The 22,752-nt window shown below is 40.9% G+C and overlaps 1 protein-coding gene across 2 annotated transcripts in view; it reads left to right on the forward strand.

The window, feature by feature from the left end:
• Window positions 1–22,752, forward strand: part of CFAP251 (cilia and flagella associated protein 251) — a 2,280,288-nt gene that overhangs the window by 133,942 nt on the left and 2,123,594 nt on the right. The window lies entirely within an intron of this gene.

Genomic DNA, 22,752 nt, shown 5'->3' on the forward strand with positions numbered 1-22,752 from the left:
TATTAAGTTCTAAGTTTCAACACTTTGATCACGTAATAGGAACCCAATAGGTTCATAGGTTTATAGGCATTTACTAGGTTAATGACCACAAGGGCCTCTTTAAGCCTAACCATATATCCCAAATCTCTGACAAATTCTGGTACCTTTGGTAAGTGTAAGCAGGGGCTTGTGAAAGGAAACATTTACAAGCAGGGACCTGGGAGATGAACCATTTACAGGTTGTCTGTGTCCATTAGAAACATAGGTGCCAAACCAGAGATGAAATTCTTTTCCCCATCCAATTGTCCAAGATACACTTGAATTGGGTTAGGGAGGGACTCTGCTTCACATGGATGGGGAGCCTGTTCCAGAGGCGAGGTGGTCTCTGATATACATACCTGTTTCTCCATCAGGTCCTACATATCACAGGCAAGGTTTAAGTCTTTAGAATGGTTAATTATGGTGCTGTTTGTTTTGTGGATATGCAGGAGGTCCATCATAGTGGGGTCTGACAGTGCCCTGTATGCCAGGAATAGATCTCCCCTCAAAAGCCTGTAGGAGACAGAATACAGGGATAGGTCCTCGAGGCAGTCTGCATAGGACCTGTTACTTAATGCTCTGTATTCTTTAATGAGGAACTTCTGTGGACATTCCAGTTGTTGGATATGCCTTGTTAGGTACATACCAAAGGGGGCATTGTACTCAGTGATGTGTGAATACTGAATACAGTAGAACAATGACTTCCTTGGACCTAGATGTCATACCTTTGTTTATAAGTTGCTCATCATAGAATGCTTTCCTTAGTACTGTAGACATGTGATGGTCAAAGGCTAGATTACTGTCTGTGCGTATCCATAAGTCCCTGACTACTGAGTTAACTCTAAGAGGTGTGTTGTCAATATGATGGTTACCAGGGGTGAATGACTTCCCAAAGGATACTTTTATGCATTTCTTGGCATTTAGTTTTAGTCCATGCCTCTGACATCAGCTGTTTGTCTGTGTCGGCCCTTCCTAGAGAGCATTTGTGTCAGTGTGGGATTCAGTGATGGCTCCTAATTTGCAATCCTCTGCAAATTGTCAGTAAGAGACCATTGACACTGGCCTTGACTTCAAAAAAGTAAATGACAAAAAGGAGTGGTTCAAGGACTGGTCCCGGAGGACCTCCACTTGTGACTGGCTTCTTTGTAGAGGTGGACTCCCTAATTCTAACTTCCTGGCTTCTGTCTGTGAGCCAGTTGGCTATTCACCGGGTGATGTATGAATTTGTACCTAACCTCGAGTGGGGTATTGTGTCAAATGCCTTGGCCAGGTCAAGGTATGCAGTGTGAACCATTTTGCCATCATCCATTGCTTTGGTGACCTTCTCAAAGAAGTCCAACAGGTTGAATAAGCATAAAATCAAATGGATCCAGTGTCTGGAGGGTTATTGTTTCATTCTTGATCATTTCCATGATAATTCTTTCCATGGCTTTTCAGACTAGTGAGACTTAGGGGCCTGTAGTTTCCAGGGTCTGTAGATGGATTTCCTATGTGCAGAGGGGTGACTGTTGCTGCTCTTCATTAATGAGGCACGAAGCCTGTTTGGAGGCTGCAGTTAAATAGCAGTTCCGGAGGGCCTGATAGGTCATGTTTCATGCTATTTTAGAAGGCATCCTGGGATATTGTCTGGGGTCATTAATGCAGTGCTCTTGGCCTTAGAGAGAGCCTTAAGGACCTGTTCTCTAATGATAGCAGGGAGAGTTATATTTGTTGCTGTTTCCTGAGGGAAGGTTGAGGGAGAGAGAGGGGGGGAGAGTTGGAGCTGAATTTGTCAGCCAGTAGATTTGCTATATCTTCTGGTTCACTATAGGTGACTCCATTTACAATGAACTCTGCATACAACTGTGTATTGCCTTTGAGTTTGCAGACTTCGCTAAAGAATGCCTTGTGGTTGTTCTAGGCCTGGGAGGCCATATTTACCTCAAATTTGGCTTTGGTAGACTTTATATGTCCTCTGAATTGTTTAGTTTGCTGCACCTCCTAATTTGTGCCATGATTTTCGTCCTACAGTTATACAGCCTATTGATTTTGTGATTCCACCAGGGAGGCTTGTTTTCTGAGTTAGTTCTGTACTTCCTCCTGGTGGGTACAGCTGCCTCTCTGCAGCTATTAATATTCTTGTATAGAGTTTCTGTGAACAGTTCTGCATAGGCAGCAGTGTTCTCATGGTTTATGGGGGCTTGAAATTTTTCCAGATTATCAGTTAATAGCAGGAAGTTAGCCTTAGAATAGTTCCTAAATATTTCAAGGTTAGCTGGGGGTTCAGGTTTTATTTTTACTTCAAAGGAGACCATTTTGTGGTCTGACCTTACCAGGGAAGACATTACAGCAGGGGGTGTGCATTCTCCCATATTAGTGAGGACCAGATCCAATATGGTTGCACCCCTGGTTGGTGTACTGACAATCTGGTTCAGGGAGTTTGTGTTTACAATATCCAGGAATCTCCGTGCCTGTATGTTTGGTGTCGTATAGAATTCCCAGTTAATAGTGGGGTAATTAAAGTCAACCATGAATATGGTATTCTGTTGGATGGTGAGTGTTTCCAATAAGTTTAAAATACATGGTATGGATTTCCTGGGTCATAGAGGGGGACGTATAGCTTGCAAGGAAGTGATATTTGATTTTGCCTTTGGTGATTTGAACATGGAGTAGCTCAAGTGTATTGTCCTGTTTGACCAGCCTTGAGGTATATTTATTTTTGATGTAAATCTAGACACCACCACCTTTAGTCCCTGTCTGTGTAGTAGCGGGTCTAAATGTGTGGAAGCCATTATAAGCTTGTACTGCTGGTGTGCTCTCCATGGCTTTTAACCATGTCTCAGTGACCGTACAGACGTCTGCATTCTCTAGGGTGAACAGAGCTTCTAGGGAGTGGAGTTTTTCATTTAGACCTAGCATTGAGAAGTAATACCTTTAGATTTTCTTGGTTTTGATTTACTGTGTTAGAAGTACTTTCAATTTGGCATTGCACTATGGGAGAAGTCTGTTTTAGTTAATACTCCAAAGCCTAGAGAAGAGAGGTGCAGACCATCCCTTGCAAAGCAGTATGGTCTGTTGACTATCTCCTTCTTTGCTGACAAATATTGCACCCCCCTTAGAATGACACAAGAAGCTAAGCCAATTATTAAAGTCAGTCATCTTTTGTTCATATTGTGGCATCATCCTTGGAGAAGGTAAAATGCTTAGTTCATACTGGCTGAGACAAATTTTCCGAGAGCTCCATGATGTCTCTCTTCATATAGTCTAGGGAGGTACACCTTAGGTCATTTACATCCACATGGACTGTGATTGAGTCATACTGGTACTTGTCATCTAATGACCTGAGGCCACAGCCTGTTTGGTGATCCACAGTCTTGTCCCAGATGATGCAAGGGTGTGTAGGCTTGTTATAGCCTTTTCCCGGTAGATGCCTTGAATAGCAACCAGACCAATCTGAAATGTCAAGCACAGACACTCATTGCCCAACCAGAAGCAATCAGGAATCAATGCACTCTCCCCCTTCTCTAACCAGGAGCAAAATATAAGCACAAATTCCAACCTGGCACCTATGAAGCAGTTGTTAGGCTTTCTAATGATCAGCAGTTTCTAGGAAATAATGTCAGGTCCTCACTTCCTGGATCTGAATCCAGGAGAGCTTCTCTCACCCTTTGTACCCTGGGAAATGGTCTTAAATGACCTAGAGGCCCTTATCCCAGCTGGCAGTATTTTAGGTTATGAGTTCCGATCTAGATCCCTTGCTTCCATTAGATCTCTTGCTTTTAATGGAACTTCCAGTAGGGGTTTCAGAAGTAATATAAGCTACCAGAAGGTCTTCCACTTGTCAGACTTATGCTAAGTGGAAGATATTTTCCAGTGGGTTGTAGTAGTATCTGGTGCTGCATAACACAGTCATCCTGCACACAGGTTACTTTGACCTACCTTAGACACATGTATTCTCTTTCCATTATTCTATGTTCAGCCTGCAAGTTTCTGAAATTCATTCTTACCCTGTCATAGGTTCATAGGTAGGTACTAGGCTATTGGCCCTAGGGCCTATATAAGTCTAGCCAAAGGTACCCTGGCTTTCGCGACCCAAGAAAATTATTTTCCTGTGCCACTGTCGAGCAGAGCCACAGAAGTGATCCCCGGGGTGAATTTCCTATCTCCCATCCTGTCCTTTTAAAGGGAAGGAGCATGATCCAGCACAGGCTGATCAAGCAGTTCTTGAAAGTAGTCCTGCTTCTTCACTCACTTTGAAGAATCTTTTTGTACTTGGGACTTGATTAATAGATTTGCATGACTGTTCAATCCTGTTGTTTTTTTGTCAGCCATGAAGTTTGTTTTTTAGGGAAAAAATCTTTTGTTGCTATCTTGTCATAGAATCTAGAAGCTTCAGTCCTTCATTGGTATGTAAATTACAGGTGTCTTTCATGGCTAAATATTCTGGACATGCAGCCGTAGCTCTGGTTCTACCTGAAGTGGATGCATGAGATGAACATCTGTTCATCTCATTTTCTGCATGGAGAGAGGGGCACGTGCTACAAAAATGATTGCAAAGTGGATTGTTAACTTTTTATTGTGTTTTACCATCAGGTGACCAACCACTAGTTGGAAGATTCTGCTGTCAAAGGACACTCCATCAGGCGTATGTCTGCTTTCAGTACTTACTTCAGAAATGTCTCCAGTTAGGATGTTTGTGCTGTCTTTGTTAGTTCATACCCTTACCATGTATTATTGCTTAGATCATGATAGCAAGAGTTAGGCGTCTTTTTCACACTGCACTGATACAGGATTTGGCCTTTTTGAGTTTGTCTGTTGGCCGTCCTCCAGCTTTGGATTTTAGGGAGTTTTTATGGTATTGCATGGGATTCTTCCTAAACAGTCTACCGTTGTTGAGAGCTCTCAATATTCTCTATAGTGGATAGGTATTTACCATATCAGTGGATTTGAGAGTATCTCCTCCTAGTTTGCTATTTATTACCTTTCACTATCCCTCAACGCTTGGATGATGCCTGCATCCATTGGCTGCTCTTGGAGCTATCCGAATACATATTTATACAACCTTGCTTGGTATTGTTTTTGTTTCCTATTTTACTGATTGTATTGCCATAGTGGATGGAGTGAAGTGGTAGGCATGCTCTCCTAGTCTACTACACGATGTCACTCTATGCAGTGGTAGGAGACTCGCATGCTGTCTGCATGGTAGCTGAAGAGAAAAAAATATTTAGGCTGAGGACTGAATACAGCAAGATCAAGATGTCTGCCCAAAAGACTTCCTTTGCAGATCATCTGGTATGTTGAATTCTTATCTTATTTGTTCTGCATGGTCAGGATGAACACAGAAAAATGAACCTGACTGTTGGCAGTCCTTGTGGAAATCACCAGAATCTGCTACTGTTAAATTGCTGTTTCTCAGTCCTTCACAAGCCTATTATGCAAGTCAAAATTTGGCTGGCTATGTTTAAATGTGAACATGTATGTTCCATGAATGACTGTTGAAGTGCAGCAGTATGAATGTTCTGCATTCCTTTTATGCAACCATGATCCTGCCTGAGCTTCTAACTGCAGGGGCAGACAAATGCTCTACCATCACAGGTGTAGGAATGTAGCAGGTAAACTTTAAACCTTAGGTAAGAAAATTGATGAGCAACTCTTGTGGTGTTATTTTGCTTTGAGACTGCATTAAAAAGAAAATACTGGGAACAGTAATAGAAAGTATTAGTAAAGGAAAGAAGGTAAGGTACCAAGCATGATTCAGCAGAGATATGAGTAAAGCAATTAAGGAAAAGATGAGGGCATGAGGACATTTAATAAGGCAGGGAGTGGTGATAGAAGAGAGGGGATGCCCTTAGTGGAAGCCTTAAAGGAAGCCATGGATACCATCAGCGAAGCTAGTGCTGATTTTGAAAATAGGTTATTTCTGAGGAAACCGAGTGGGGAAAATGTGTTGTTCAAACATGTCAGAGGCTGTAGAAAGGTACAATCTGATGTCAGACTGTTGAAAGTTAGGCAGACTGGTATGAGGAGGCTGGAGATCAAGAAGATATGCTGAATGAATTCTTCACTACAGGCCTTTATGAAGGAGTAACAGTGAAGGGGGAACTGAAAAGGGTAGGGCCAGCTGTACAGTTGATAGTAAAGTAATTTGGAGGGTAGTGGAGAGACAAGTAGAGGGGCCAGACCATCTCCTATTGGTAGAAATTTCAGGAGAGCCTTTTTTGAAATTATATACTCTAATTGTTTGAGATCTATTTTGGTGTCAGGTAATTGAAGAAAGACAGTAAAATTGCCGCCATTTGAGGGGATGAAATTCCGCAATGGCGATGGATAACTGTAGGGATGTAATTTAGCAATAGAGTAGGTTATAACTATAGGCTGGTCAGTCTTTTTGTCTGGCTGTGATAAGGTGATGAACATATACTGAGACCGAGGCTTTAAGACTTCCTGAATGCCAGCAGGGTGGTAGATTTCTGGTGTCATGTCTAACAGACAATTTTATAGTACCTATTGGTTGTGGAAATGTTATATCTGAACATCAGCAAAACCTTTTATGTAATGTGGTGTAAGTACTTAAAAAGAAACTAAATGGTACATGTTAAGCTTTAGGATGATTAGCAGTTGGATAATTTGTTAATAGACATCAGGCAGATTGTATTAGTTAAAAAAGAGCCATTCGCAGATAGCAACTGTTAGAAAATAGAACACTAAAGGTCTCTAGTGCACAAATGCTGTTTATCATACCTGTGGCTGATGTAATTTTTGCTGATACTACCAAAATTACAGCAGTATTTCTTTTACCGTGACTTGTGACTGGACAGGTGGCTTTTAAGGTTTAATTCATTTGCACCTGCTAGCATTTGACTAAGTAGGTGTAAGATCGCCTGAAGCCAACAAAGGAGCAAATCTTAAACATGATATAAATATTTTAAATTGAATAAATAAAACAGCATCTTGATTTCTGTTCAGTTAAAAGCATCTGTTTCACATCTAAACATTTTAATTGTGGTAGTGACTGCTGTAAATTCAGTGGTTAGGTTATGGGTCACTATTTGTAGTTTTGTCTTTGTAGCTCTCTACAGAGCAGGAAGCATAGTGCTATCTAATTGGACATAATGCAGAGCTGTGGCATGAAGCTGACATTGCATAATTAGCAGTATAGGTGTGACTAAGTTAAAGAACAAAACTGCAGGGTCATGTATCCTGAGAGAAGTAATCTGCAGATTAAATACGAGCGGATAGATCTGGATTGAAGAGGAAGAAGATGACTGAATGTGATTTATTACTATCTTGTTTGATCACATTTAACTACACAAGAGAACTATGGCTAAGTCAGTCAGGATAGTGACTTGCTTTATGAGTAGAGTGGACTAAGGTTATCACCTTTTTGGGTGCCCAAAGGAAGTGTGATCAAACATGATGTCATAGTGGCTGAGGCCAAGACTTTACTGTAATAACTCTGCAGAAGTAGCTAAAATGTACTGGAGATCTGCAAGCCACTAGGCCCCCCCAGAGGCCACAAGTATCTCTATGGTGCAATGTATTCTAGAGATTTTTCCAACTTTTTGATCCAATCATTGACTGAGTAAAAATCATGCATAAAGAAAAAAACTGTCTTATTTTTACTTTCAAGGAAGAAATAAGTTAACTCCAAGGCTAAATGTTCGAAGATGGCAAAATAGTAACCCTCAATAAACTAAGACAAATGTTTGAGGATATAGATTAATTATAAAGTGTATATAAAGGGCAAGAGATATAAAGCAGGGGGTAAGAAAGTTTTCTGAAACAGAACAAGTTAGTATAGAATTGTACCATCTGTAGTGCATAACACAACAATCCCAAGAAAGAGATAACAGCATACTCAGTACCAGAACATGCTTGGAGCAGTGTGAGCATATATTTGTTTAGTTCAAAGACAAATGTATTTTAGGTGGATTATTATAGTAATAAGCCATGGCAGGTGTGACGTCCACACTCTGGACCAGTAATCAAGGAGCCTCAATCCTCATCACTGACACAGGAGAGGGACGTTCACTTGGAACAAAAATGGATACACCCAGTATTTCCAGATGCATCAAGCACACTTTCCCTTAAGAGCACACAGGGTATACACTCAGCCCAGGGTCTGGGTTTCTCTCCCTGTCTCTCTCCAGGTCCCCAGTAAGGCTCCCCTTTGGCACAGCTACAGAGTTAAGTCCTCAGCCAAGTGTCCAAGCCAAGCCCTCTACCACTCTCTCTGTGAAACCAGTGCTTCGTGTTCCTGTCCAAGTAGCTGACACACACACACTCTTTGAGATTTGATTTACACACACACACACACACACACACACACACACACACACACACACACACACACGCACACACATACCTGGGAAAGGCTGGCCTGGTTTACTAGTTATGCCCCCTTCTTCCCAGACTATAAGGTATTTACTGCCAGCAGACACTCCCAAGCCAGCTACTCCAAGGCTGTTACAAGGGTACCCAATTATACTGAGTAAAATTAATATTAATACAAATTGTAGTTTGACCAATGCAGAAAGACTTTCAGGAGTTGCCACAGAGTCACTAAACAGATATGAGTACTCAAAAGTTAAAACATTCTCTAAAGGACCAGCCACGATGAAAAGTTTAAATATACTGAATAATAAATAAGAAAAGAATATGAAAATACTAAATATCTATTTACAATAAACACCAGAGATTCAACCACAGGAAATATTAAAATAACACAGATGAACTGATTCACACAGGTACAGAAAAACAGTACTTAACTAATCTCATTATATTTTCCTGACCAATCTAAAGAGTTAGTATTACCTGATCAGTTACTAGCACAAGGCAAGATGACTTCAGTCTGTCTAGTATTAAAATATAATTTTTGTCTAGGATTGCAGAATGACATCACATACATCTGGTCATCTGACTTCTGGTTCCCATGCAACCCCCAGTTGCTAGAAACTGTCAGGATTTAGCACCAATGTGTCAGTAATATGCACACAGAGAGTCTTGCTTAGATCTGCTGCAGCTCCTGGAAGTCACTAAACCATAAAACACTTCCACTCTTCCTACAGGAACTAATAAACCATACTTCTTACAGACATTGTCTCTCTGGCTCAAAACTGTCAGATAACATCTATATGGCCTAGGCCCAGTAATTTAATTTCTTACTATTTTCTAAAAGTTGTTACTGCGGTGGTGGTGCTGCGGGTAGCATTGTCGCCTCATAGCAAGACGTTGTCCCATTTGATTCTCAGCTAGAGCGTCTTCTGTGTGGAGGCATATGTGAATGGGGCATGCCTTCGTTGAAGGTTGTGCGTCAGGGCTGGTAATCCAGTACGTAAAAATCCACTACCAATCATTAGCGGACCGGAGTTCTGCTGTGGCGACCCCTAACCGGGAAAAGCCGAAAGACACTATTTTCTAAAAGTTAGCTGGGGCTGAACTTAAGCTCTTTTCTTTCGGTATCCTCTGTTAAAACATATACATTTTTAATCAGTTACAATACAGTCAGAACCCACTGATAGTACATTTTTAACACAAGCAGATTTACAAATACATTTTTTCAAACAATCATCGGTACAAATTAGTTTGATATACAAATGACATATAATTCTTTACAAAATTCCAGCTATCTGTGCTGGCATATGTTACACATCCACTGCCCTACTTCTCATGGCATAGCTGGCAAAACCTCACATTGTCACATCTCTCTCTCTCCTTTGAAGAGTCAAGCTAGTTTTTCAAGTGATCCTTGAGAATGTTGCTTGAAAAGAATGAGCCTCTCTGGGAATACATTAACCCATACTTTGTCTTGATAGTCCAACTGCATTGACATTGCTAACCCCACTATGATGCTGCACTATCCTATCATATATGCCTGCAACCCTAGGCTCCACCTTAGTAACTTAGCATCTTGCTGGCTGGCTTGATGTTGCCATGTTAAGGGATTGTGGTCTGTAACTACAGTGAATTTTCTTCCATACACATAGAGATGAAGTTTCTGCAGTGCCCATACTATAGCTAGACATTCGTTTTCTACTGCTGCATAACATTTCTTCCTAGGTTGGAGTTTATGGCCGAGATATGCCACTGGGTGCCCTTCTCCCTCTGAGGAAACCTGGCTGAGTACAGCCCCCACCCCATAGTTCAAAGCATCCACCTGCACAACAAATTCTTTGCTGTAATCTGGACTGGTTAACACTGGGTCCTCCCATAGCCCTTTTAAGATTTTGGAATGCCTGCTTGCAAGCTGGGGTCCACACTACCTTCTCTGGTCTGTTTTTTTCTCAGCAGCTCTGTAAGGGGAGCAGCTGTTGTACTACAATTGGGAATGAGCTTTCAATAGTACCCCATTTTCCCCAAAAATGCCCTCACCTGTTTTTTGGTGGCAGGGGCAAGCCACACCTGAATGGCTTCTACTTTGGCAGGTTGTGGCCTGATCTTGCCACCCCCACTCTGTACCAGATAGAAGACCTCTGCCACACCCACCAAACACTTAATGGGCTTAGTGGTCAACCCTGCCCTTTGCAGTCTGCCCAGGTCCTCCCTAACATGATGAAGGTGCTCATACCAGAAATGGCTGTAAATAGTAATATCATCCAGGTAAGCAAGGGCATAATCTCCTGCTCCTGCTGGGATACAATCTTCCAGCCTCTGGAAGGTTGCTGGGGCATTTTTCATCCCAAAGGGCATCATTGTGAATGTGTATAATCCGAAAGGAGTCACAAAGGTTTACCTCTCTCTAGCTGTGCAAGTGAAGGGCACCTGCCAGTAGGCCTTGGGGTGATCAATAGTGGTCTGATACTTAGCCCCATCCAGATGCCCTAAGGCTTCATCTGTCCTGTCCTAGGGATGGGGTAAACATCTGACTCTGTATGTCTGTTTAGTTTCCTGTAGTCCACACATAGCCTGGTGCTGCCATCTTTCTTTGGTACCAGCACCACTGGGGAGGCCCAGGGACTGTTGGACTCCTGGATTACCCCCAGTTCCAACATTTCCTGTATCTTCTCCCTCAGAGCCTGTCTGACTCACTAAGGCACCCTGTAAGGGGCCTGGTTGATAGGTCTTTTCCTATAGCCACATGGTTCTGCAACAGGTGGGTGCAACCAGGTTTCTCAGTGAACATTCCCCCAAACTCCTGTAGCACTGCTCTGATTACTCGAACCTGTGTAGGGGCTAGCCACTGGGACATTGCTACCCCTTCCACTGAGGTGTCTGTCCGAGTCTCACCTAGGAAATCAGTCACCAGATCCCCTTCATACACCTCCTGACATGCACTGCAAATACCCAACACCGGGGCTGCCCTATCATGGTAAGGTTGCATCATGTTAACATGGTACAATTTGTGCTCCTGCCTATAGCAGTTCTGTCATATAGTTAAAATCACTGACCTTCCTTACCACTTTGTAGGGTCCCTCCCAACTGCCTGCAGCTTATTGTGTCTGGCAGGAATGAGAACCGTAACTTGCTGCCCCCAGCATACTCTCTGGCTCGAGCATTTCTGTAATACCAGACCATTTTCTGCTGTTGGGCTCCTGCCAGGTTCTCCTGGGTCAAGCCCATGAGCTCCCTAAGCCTTATCCTGAGGTTCAGGACATATGCCACAACAGAGTCCTGGTGGGATTCACACTCACCCTCCCACTCATCAGAAATCAAATCTGAAGGACCTCTCACCTTATGCCCATACAGCAGCTCAAAGGATGAAAAACCTGTGGATTCCTGGGGTACCTCTCTGTGTGCAAACAACAGATGGGGCAAATATTTGTCCCATTCTCTCTTAAATTGGTTTGCAAATGCCCATAGCATAGTCTTTAGAGTTTAACCTCTCCACAAGGCCATTAGTCTGGGATGGTAGGGGATAGTCTTTAGGTGCTTCACCCCACAGTGCTTCCACAGACAAGCCAGCAGGTCTGACATGAAATTGACACCTCTGTCAGTCAGTATTTCTCTTGGGAAACGTACCCTGCTGAAAATCTCTAACAAAGCATTTGGCACTTTCTGTGCCTCAATGGAGGACAGAGCCACCGCCTCAGGATATCTAGTAGCATAATCTACTACCACTAGGATATACTTCCTGTGGAACTTGGTTTACTCAGAGTCACCACAATATTCATAGCTACCCTTTGAAATGGCTCCTCAATCACAGGCAAATACATCAAAGGAGCCTTGACCTTGTCTCCTGCCACGCCTACTTTTTGGCACTGCTCACAGGTCCTGCAGTACCTTGTTACATTCCTTGCAATCCCAGGCCAGAAAATGTTCTGCATAATATGTATTTTGGTACGCTTTATGCCCATATGACCTGCAAGAGGAATGTCATGGGCTATGGCTAGAAGTGCCAGACAGTAGACTCTAGGCACTACCAAGTGCTGTATTTCCTCACCCTCTAGCTGTCCCTCAGTGGTCCACTCTCTGTACAGTAACCCTTTGCTCCAGTATACAGACTCCTTTTCCTTGAGAATGAGGTGTGTCCCTAGCTACCTCCCTCAAGCCTCTCTATGTAGGGTGCGAGAGTTGAGCCTGTCTCAACTCTATCTTTGTAACTCTTCCCAGCTCCCCTTCCACAGGAAGTGTGGTATCCTCTGACAATGGTGCCTCACTGTTAGCCTGGGTACTACCACTCACCTCTGCCCTTGCAGTCACCCCATCCAAGGGACCACCAGTACCCACCAGCAGCTGTGGGTCTCTTCAGGCTCAAAGCTACAGGGTAGCTCCCTCCCTGAAATAGCCACCTCAGCAGCCCTGACTTCAGGTGTGAGATCTGTCTGGGTCTCCCCCAGACTACCAGACCCACATACCTGTCTCCAAGCCTGACTGCGTGTAACTGCATGCACACATGGTACTGCATTATCAAAATAATTCTCTATCAAGACATCTGCAGGGATATCCGAAAATACATCTACTTGCTTGCTTCCTTTTCCACCCTTCCAGTCAAGGTTAACCCTAGCAAAAGGCATTTGGAATGGGGTCCCTCCTAAAGCTCTGACTGAAGTGGACTGCCTAAGGAAGTATTGTTCCTGTTTAACCACTGCAGGCTTCACAATGGTAATGTCAGGGGCTGTCTCTCTCTTAGCATTGGTCTATTTTCCATCCACTAAGATTGGATATAAACTCTGGTGATAGTTTGGTACCTCTGTTGTCCCCAGAGAACTTACCACTGGCATACTGTTATTCCCACTTGCTGGCTCCCCCACCTTTTGGTCCCCAGCTTGCCTCTGTGGACATCTATATGATACATGGCCCCACTGGTTACATTTAAAGCATTTAACCCTTAAACATGGCCATATACCTGAACTGGTGGCTTCCCCTGTTACTGGTGGACTCTGTTGGGGTGGTTTAGGCTGCCAAGTATGGGCTTCCTTATCCATGTGCAGTACTTGGTATCCCCTTCCTGTGGAGTGATGCATCCTTGCTAAGTAGAGATCCCCCTTTTCCCCAGCACATCTGCAGAGTTACACTCTGTCTGCCAACCAGATTCTTATGTCCTCAGGCAAAGTGCTAAGGGATTGCTCCCTCACCAAAAGGTCTGCCAGTCCTTCAAAAGTGGTGACCTGACACTCACTGACCCACCTGTGAAAATAAGTGCTTAACTCAGCAATATAATCACACACACTTTCATCTGCCTTGTGTCTGTGTTCACAAAACTTTTTTTTCCTGTAAGGTTCAGGTGTTAACTTAAAACATTCAAGTAAACATTTCTTTACTTTGTCATGGTTTAAACAATCAAGGTCAGACAGCAGTTATAGCTTTAACATGAAATAAGGGGGTTAGAAACCGTACACAGATCCCTTGGCCAACATTATATTTACATATCCTTTCAAATACGTGAATAAAACTATCAAAATTATCCCTCTCTGTAAATTGTGGAAGAAATTTACTGACCTTGATTACATCTGAGGTTTGGTTATTCCCTTCCGCATTACCTCCATGAACCTGTCGAAGAGTCAGCATCTCCATCATGTTGATGCTGCTTCTCATTTTCTTCAGCCTCCAAATGCTGCAGTCTCTCTGCTGATTCTAATTCCCAGCATTTAGACTCCAGTTCAAGTCTCTTTAACTCCAGACAGATTTTTTAAGTCCTCTGAGGAAAAAGGGAACTGTCATGTTTCTGATTGCTGCAAATTCCCATAACCTGACTGGTTATCCTCTTGGTTGGATGTCTGAGCTGAGACTAAGGCTGAAATAATTTCCTCTTTTGTCAGGTTGGCATGCACAAGCCCTTTGGCTTCACACATCTTGGCCAACCAGTTCTTTGTCAGCTTGTTGTAATCCTCTGCTGACATTCTTGCCTGCTTTCCCTGACTAAACTAAACTAAACTAACAAAAAATAAATAAAAACTGTTATGAAATGAAACTCTGAATGTTTACCTTGTGGCTGCTGAGAGGACACATCTTTAGTGACAGCTGCCTACAGGCTACAGAAGTTCAATTAATATCCACACCACTGCTTACCAATATGTGACATCCCCACTCTGGGCCAGTAGTCAAGGAGCCTCAATCTTCACCACTGACGCTGGAAAGGGACATTCACTTGGAACAAAAATGGATGCAGCCAGTATTTCCAGATGAAGCTCTCTGCATCAAGCACAGTTTCCCTTAAGAGGACACAGGGAGCATGCTCATCCTGAGGTCTGGGTTTTTCTCCCTGTCTCTCCCCTTGTCCACAAATAAGACAGCTGTAGAGTTAAGTCTTCAACTGAGCGTCTAAGCCAAGTCCTTCACCACTCTTTAACCAGTGCTTTGTGTCCCTGGTACAAGTAGCTGACACACACACACTTTGAGATTTGATTTGTGCGTGCACACACACACATACACACACACACACACACACACACACACACACACACACACACGCACACCTGGGAAAGGCTGGCACAGGTTTATAGGTATGCCCCCTTCTGTGCAGAATGTAAGGTAGTTACTGCCACCATACACTCCCAACCCAGCTGCTTTAAGGCTCTTACAAGGGTACCCAATTATATTGAGTGAAATTAATTTTAATGGTAATTTGACCAATGCAGTAGGACTTTCAGAAGTGGCCACAGAGTCACCAGATGTGAGTACCCCCAAAGGTTAAAATATTCTCTACAGGACCAGCCACAATGAACAGTTTAAATATATTTAATAATAAGAAAATAATGTGAAAATACTAGATATCTATTTACAATAAACACCATTGTTTCAACCACAAGAAATATTAAAATAACTCGGATGAATAGATTCACACAGATACAGAAAAACAATACTTGACTAATCTCATTATATTTTCCTGACTAATCTAAAGAGTTAGTACTCTCTGATCACTTACTAGCACAAGGTAAGATGAAGTAGGTGAGTGATCCTTCTATATCAGGTTTCCAAAACAGAGTGCCATGAGACTTCAGTCTCACCTAGTATTAAAATATAATTTTTGTCCAGGATTACAGAATGACATCACATACATCTGGTCATCTGACTTCTGGTTCCCATGCAGACCCCTTTTGCTAGAAACTGCCAGGATTTAGCACATATGTGTCAATAATACATGCACAGAGCCTTGCTAAGATCTGCTGCAGCTTCTGGAAGTCATAAAACCATAAAACAGTTCCACTCTTCCTACAGGAAGTAATAAACCATACTTTTTACAGACATTGTGTCTCTGGCTTCATTCAAAACTGTGAGATAACATCTTTATGACCTAGGCCCAGTAATTTAATTTCTTACCATTTTCTAAAAGTTAGCTCTGGCTGATTTTAACCTCTTCTCTTCCATTATCCTCTGTTAAAGCATATACACTTACTCAGTTACAATACAATCAGGACCCACTGCTGGTACATTTTAACACAAGCAACTTTATAAATTCATTTTTCAACACAAGCATCTGTACAAATCAGTTTGATATATGAGTAACATATAATTCTTTTCAAAATTCCAGCTATCTGTGCTGGCATATGTTGCACATCCACTGCCCTACTTCTCCTGGCATAGCTTCAATACCTCACATCATCACAGCTGGGTGTAGGTAATGCTGGATTTACTCACAGTTGGTGTGGCTTGGTCACAAACGTGCGAGAGAAAAGGGACAGAGAAAATGTAATGATGGGGTACATTTCTCTAGTTTTGCATAACATACCTGATTATCCTTGCATTTTTTTCTTTCCCATGTCTCTTGCTCTTTTGAAGTTTCTAGATTTCTAAGTTTATCTTTGTTTTTTAAAAAGAATTAAAGAAAACTAGAATTTCCTTACCATATATTAATAGAAGAAAGTTCGGGTGACCAGAGTTTTTTCTGTTTGTATATGATCGATTTACATCGGGAAAGCTGGTTGGACTGACTAATCAGCGTGCTTGTTTTTGAATGTTAATGGCCTGTCATTGTATAATACTCCATATTTCCTGAAATAATCAGACTGACACAACATATGTAAGAGTGATAAATACATTAAAGTCTACTTTCAAGACAGGGGATGCATGATGTTGTCATGTCTGACAATGATCTACAATAGAAAGGTTAGGATTTCAGAAGACTTCTGAATGCAGATTAAAATGTGGTATTGACTGGCTGGACGCTATATGTACAGTCAGCCACACAATATAGAAACTACATAAATCAAATCTGGTTAGCATAAAAATACTTTAATAATAGTACAATACACTATAATTTATTGTTCTGCATTAATCATAGAGTGCAATCTAATATACATGTCTCCACAGTAGTTCAAAAGCCTTTCATCTGGCCCATGTAATATCCAAAGGCATCTCCACTAGATCCAAAGAAGTCTTAATTCCCCTTTACTCGTATCTTATCAGACCCATTGTTGAATATAACACACCTTTTGACATGTATTCATCTAAACATGTCACACAACTTGAGGGACCTCATAGATTCATCAGTTGCCTCAAAAATGTTCATTGTCAGGAGAGACTGGTAGCCTTTTCTCTGCGCTCAGTCTCTTATAGATTTATCCGTGTAGGTCTGTGTCTAGCCTTTCATGCCATAAAAAATCCAACCCTATTTGATCTCCTATTCCTTCACAGAATGAATGTTGTATCAAATATTTGGTTAAAGAAACTAAACCTTCATCAGCAGATAAATAAGACACCTTGGCATGATAGGTTCATGTCCCAGTGTATCCCTCACCTCTGGAACAAGCAGAGCAGCACCCTTGCCACTTTCAAGGTAAATCTAGATAACTGTATGGGCATTCTCTTCTGGTCTATATTGTCTTGCCCTCCTTGAGGCTAGAGGGAAATTATGAATAGGACTTTTTTTTGCTAGGCTTGAAATGATCTGCAAACAAATTGACTAGTACTTACATATGAACAGATACTATATACATTCCTAATCTCTAATCATAGTGCTATGTTAAAGAGATGCTTTTCTGCACTTCAGCTCTTGGCAAGTACAGAGTAAGTATCAAGTCCTTGCAAAGACATTTTTTTGAAAGTTTACTTTTCACTTGATTTGATGATCTGCATGATAGTCCTGTTCTGTTGTATGGTAGGCAGCATGGCACATTTCCATCTGTAATTAACACCATTAGTTCAGGTTTAATTAACTGGATACTGAAACAGTTTCTAGAGTCTGCCACTTGCTTCTGAGTAGGTTGAAACCTCTCTGAACAAAACCATTTGAGAGATGGATGCTCAACACTCATGAAATGACTGGAAACAAAACAGGTAGAGTTGATACACCTTTATGAAGCATTTGGCACCTTTTGTCTAGTGTCATTTCCAGCCGGCAGAAGTCCAGCATCCATTCTCTTATAACCACTTAGTATTTGAGAGACTTCTAGGGGTCTTCTGGTATGGTGAAAGTGTGAATCGGTTGCACTGTAAGTGCTGTGTGCCCTTTGAACAATAATGAAAGAAAAATGGGCAAGCTGGGGGAGATTTTGATAAAAAGACGACGCAAAAAAAAAAAAAACTGAGGTTGGACATTAGGAATAAGCAACCAAAAACTCCAGAAAGGCAGTAGCTACCTTGCCATAAAATGGAGAAAGAGCTCCCAGAAATGATGTTGAATCAAATGTTAAGCTACATCAACAGAACAGACCACAGACTGGAAGAGAGATGGAAGAAACTCTGTTGCAACACTCTGATTTAGTGATGCTCCATGATGGAAAAAAGCATGCTAGCAAGTTGTTTTAATTAGAGGCTGTGCAAAAAGAGCTGGCAGAGTGAATGGTTGAGGTGGAGGACAGGGTGAGACAAGAAAAAGTCTGGATCTCAGGAATGCCAGAAGACCTCAAGGGAAAAAGTCTGCAAGACATATTTTGTAAAATATTTTGAGCCATTGGTCCTGGATTCCTAATGAAGAACTCCTGATAGACAGGACCCATAGAGTGTTTATTACAAAGAGTGGTGGAATGAGATATCTTAGACCAACTCTCTCCTGTTTATTCACTTGAAAGTGGCACCCTTCCTATGAACCAGACTGTGCTTTATAAAGAAACCTGGCATAAACTCGAAAAAGATCAGTATGTTTTGTTTTTACCTAACTTACCTAACTTTGAGCTCCAAGTAAATCTGTCTTGTAGGAAAACAAGTGTGCACACTACTGGAGACCACTCCACTAGTGTCCCCACCCCCTTTATTGCTTTGTATACCCTCTAGCCATAGTTTTCCTGTAATAGGACCTCAGATAAATCTGTAGTTTACCCTTGCTTTTGATTTTTTTCTTTTACTACATTCGCTGACTAATATTATTTTTATTATACATGTATTTAGTTCTGATGAAGGCCACATCAGTAAAGGATACCTTTACTCTGAAGCTACCTTAACACGGTTGTGTCTCCCCTTCAGCTATATCCGAAAGTTTTTACATCCTTGGTAAACTTTGAAAATGTATTGCTGACCTCCACTATTTTGCTTGTTAGCAGATTGGCTCTGCTGGTAATCCAAGGCTTGTTAGTGGCTCAGCTCTACCCGTTCTGCTCGGGCTCACTCTGCTCCCCTACCCTACCCCCAAATTCCACCCACCCTCACTGCATTTATGCTTATATTTGTCTAGCTCCACCCCTTATTTCCATTTTCCAGTCAACACCACTCCTTCTTTCTCTCCAGATTATTTTACCCTCCCCTCTTCCCTCGATCCATACTTCTCCTTGCTGACATATCTACCTATCTCTAGCTATACTTTGCCTTCTTATCTTTCACTGATCCTTTCCACTATACATTACCTATTTATTCCTAAGCTTGACCTTATCTTTTTCCATTACCTCTCTTTTAGCACCTATATATCAGCCTTTGCTGCACTGTACCACCTTTTCAGATCTGTTGTCACTCTTCACTACTTCTCCTTATTATTTTATATCCACCAATATCCAATTCCATCACTATCTTCTCCTATCCCTCCATTTATAACCATGCTATCACCTAGCACACACATTCTCACTCTTCTCTATTCTTTTCTTTTCTCTCGTACACATTACAACTTTAAATCCTTTGCCCTATCTCCTCTAAGGACAGCTATCACTTCCTCTATAGCCAACCAATTTAAAAGCTATATAGACCTATCTCCTAGTCTCTAACAAACAAATCCCTTCTTCCAATACAAAGTGAAAATCATACCTACAATGAATAAAATCTATTTTACCCTAAACAACAGTGCCTCCACCTTTCTTCAAATACGCCACAATCAATCACCCTCAAAACAAAAATCTCCAGCTTACATAATTAATTTCACAGTTGTAATCCTGTGCAGTGACATACACCCCAATCCAAGGAACACCTCTATCAACCTATCCTCATATCCCCACAACAATAATTCTCAAAAATCATTCATTATACATGGTAACCCTTAATCTCGAATGCATTCTCAATAAAATTATCAACTTCCATACTTGGATCTGTCATTATCAACCAGACATTATTGCTATGACTGAGACCTGGTTATAACCATCCATTAAAGATTCAGAATTTCTCCCCATGCTTTCAAACTATAAGATCCGATAGACCAGAAAAAAAGGAGGCGGTGTAGCACTATTTTTTTTCCTGATCACCAAAAGTAATGCACCCAGTGGCCATCAACAAGAACTCCACTTGTATTAGAACCAAACACCATCAAAATCCATTAATTGTTAAACACTTTCATCATAGACAATGACTTCATCAGAACAAGATAAAATTCTCATACTACAAATGCCTGTATATATCCTATAAGTTAACACATGATTGGCTACTAGGTTAAATAGATCAGTTAAGCAATAAAACTCTCTTAAAAACACAGTCTCAAATATATAGGAAATGTATATAGGAACAATCTTTGATAAAGCATTAGTATAAAAAAATGTAAAAAAAATTTTGGTATTCTGAATATCATAAATGTGAATAAAAAATATAGATGCGTATATGTAAAATGTTTAAACGATAGATAAAGCATTTTACATTTTTTAAGCAGTGGACAAAAGTTGATTTAATAATACCTAGTTGGTCTAAGGACCCCATTCCTTGATTTGGGTTCTGTCCTTAAGAGCTGGTGCTATAGAAACATTGTCGTTTAGCCCTGGGGGAATACGTTGAAGAGATATTATTTCTTGATTCTAGTCTTGACTCGTATGATGAGGTCACTTTAATCTGTGAATTGATGTCTATGGTCTTAGACTATAATTACATCTGTTTTGAATGGCAGTATTACCAACAAACATCTGGAGTGGCCATGGGAGCTGTTTGTGCACCAGTGTATGCCAATATAGTTCTTCTTGGATGGGAGCTCAAACATGTTTTTAACAGCATTTGGTGGGTTGAACATGTTTTATTATATAACCGGTACCTGGACGATATTTTTATTCTATGGAAGGGGGATAAGCATAACATTCCCAAATTCATAGATTATTTGAATGGGACCACCACCTTCCTCAAATTCACATTTTCCTATCATGAACAACAATTATCTTACTTGGATACATTAATTTCTCATAACACTCATGGTTTTACATCCAAGGTTTTCTGTAAGAGTACGTTTTGTAACTCCTACCTACATTTTTCTAGCCATCACCCTTGGTCGCAAAAGAAAAGCATTATTAAAGGACAGGCCATACGTATTGCCCGAATGACCTCTGAATTGATTGTTAAAAAATAATTTGATACGCTGATGAATATGTTTGTGCAAAGGGGGGTATCCTAAAAGTATGGTGGTGCCAATTTTGGATGGAGTTTATCATGAATGGGGTAGGAAGGTACAAACCCCTTTTGGGGGCAGGGCACCTCTTAAAATTACATATGGGAAATCCTCAGTCCCATATTGGATCTGTGGCATATACAAGAGTAAGTACAGTACAACACAGTATACTATCTAAAAATATTAAGGCCATTTTGCGGAAAAATTGGAGTATCTTTAGGACTAATCAGGATATTTACCTTACCTTGGGTGATCAACCTTTTTTCACTAACAAAGTGGGAATGAATCTTAAGAAATTGGTTGAAACACGTATAAATTGTAGTGGAAATGAGAATGTTAAAGGGACTACAAGTTGTGGCAGTTGTTCACAGTGTAGTTTCATTTTTAGGGAAACTGTTACTATATTGAGTGACAGACTAAGGACTAGCATCATCTTTAGGAATGGAAATTGTAAAATTCAGAGGTTAGTGTACTTGGCAATGTGTGACACTTGTCCAGCATATTATGTCGGAAAGACGGAAAGATCCTTTAGATGTAGGATCTACGAACAATTATACGAATTAAAAAATAAGAAAGAAACCAATGCATTGTATAGGCATTCCTGAAGTTGTTCAAATTTCCTTGGTTTTAAGTTTGGCATATTAGACACTGTCGATATCGAACCTGGGGGGGGGGGGGGGGAATGGAAGGAACCAGCTTAGCAAGAAGGAACTTGTATGGCAACTTAGGCTTGCTGCTAACTTTCCCCCAGGGCTAAACGACAATGCTTCTATAGTACCAGCTCTTAAGGACAGAACCCAAATCAAGGAATGGGGTCCTTAGACCAACTATGTATTATTAAATCAATTTTTGTCCACTGTTTAAAAAATGTAAAATGCTTTATCTATTGTTTAGCATTTTACATATATGCATCTATATTTTTTTATTCACATTTATTTGATATTTAGAATACCAAATTTTTTTTTTACATTTTTTATACTAATGCTTGTTGATGGCCATTGGGTGCATTATTTTTTTTTTTTTTGCATCCTGGAACTTTTTTTGTTATTGTTGTGTCTAATTTTTTTCCAGCACTTATAGTTCCATATACAAATTCTGTACCTCAGTTTGCTAATGCCAAAATTCTCATTACTCTGCTAAAAATGAATAACTGCAAAAATCTGTGCATCATAGTTCTCTGTATACCTCTTGGCAAAACTATATCCATATTAAAGGACATCTTTGCATAGGCTTCTACTAAAATTAAAAATGAAACTGTCATCCTAGGTGACGTAAACACCAACTGGATAAACCTCAACTCTAGCCTCCCTCCTCCTTCTACTGTTAATCTTTCCAGTGTCACACAACTCATCAATTCCCCAACCAGACTTAATAAGCACAATAACAGTGGTTTTATTTTAGACTGGATTCTAGTTTCTGACCCTAACAAAATATCTGAAGCAGGTACTTTCCCAGATACCTTGAATGATCATCTCCCTGCCTTCATTTGCTGTACTCCATTCTCCTGTCAAAGCACACATCAGTATAAACAAATAAGAAACCTTTCCAAATTCAATCCACATACCTTCATTAACATTCTAAAAAAGATAAACTGGAAAATTGTAAAAGCACTCCCACTTGATGACACAGTTGATTATTTCAGCTCTGTATTTCTGAGT

This window comes from Protopterus annectens, chromosome 4.part0, assembly GCF_019279795.1.
Source record: "Protopterus annectens isolate FY-2018-M chromosome 4.part0, PAN1.0, whole genome shotgun sequence".
Taxonomy (NCBI): Eukaryota; Metazoa; Chordata; order Ceratodontiformes; family Protopteridae; genus Protopterus; species Protopterus annectens.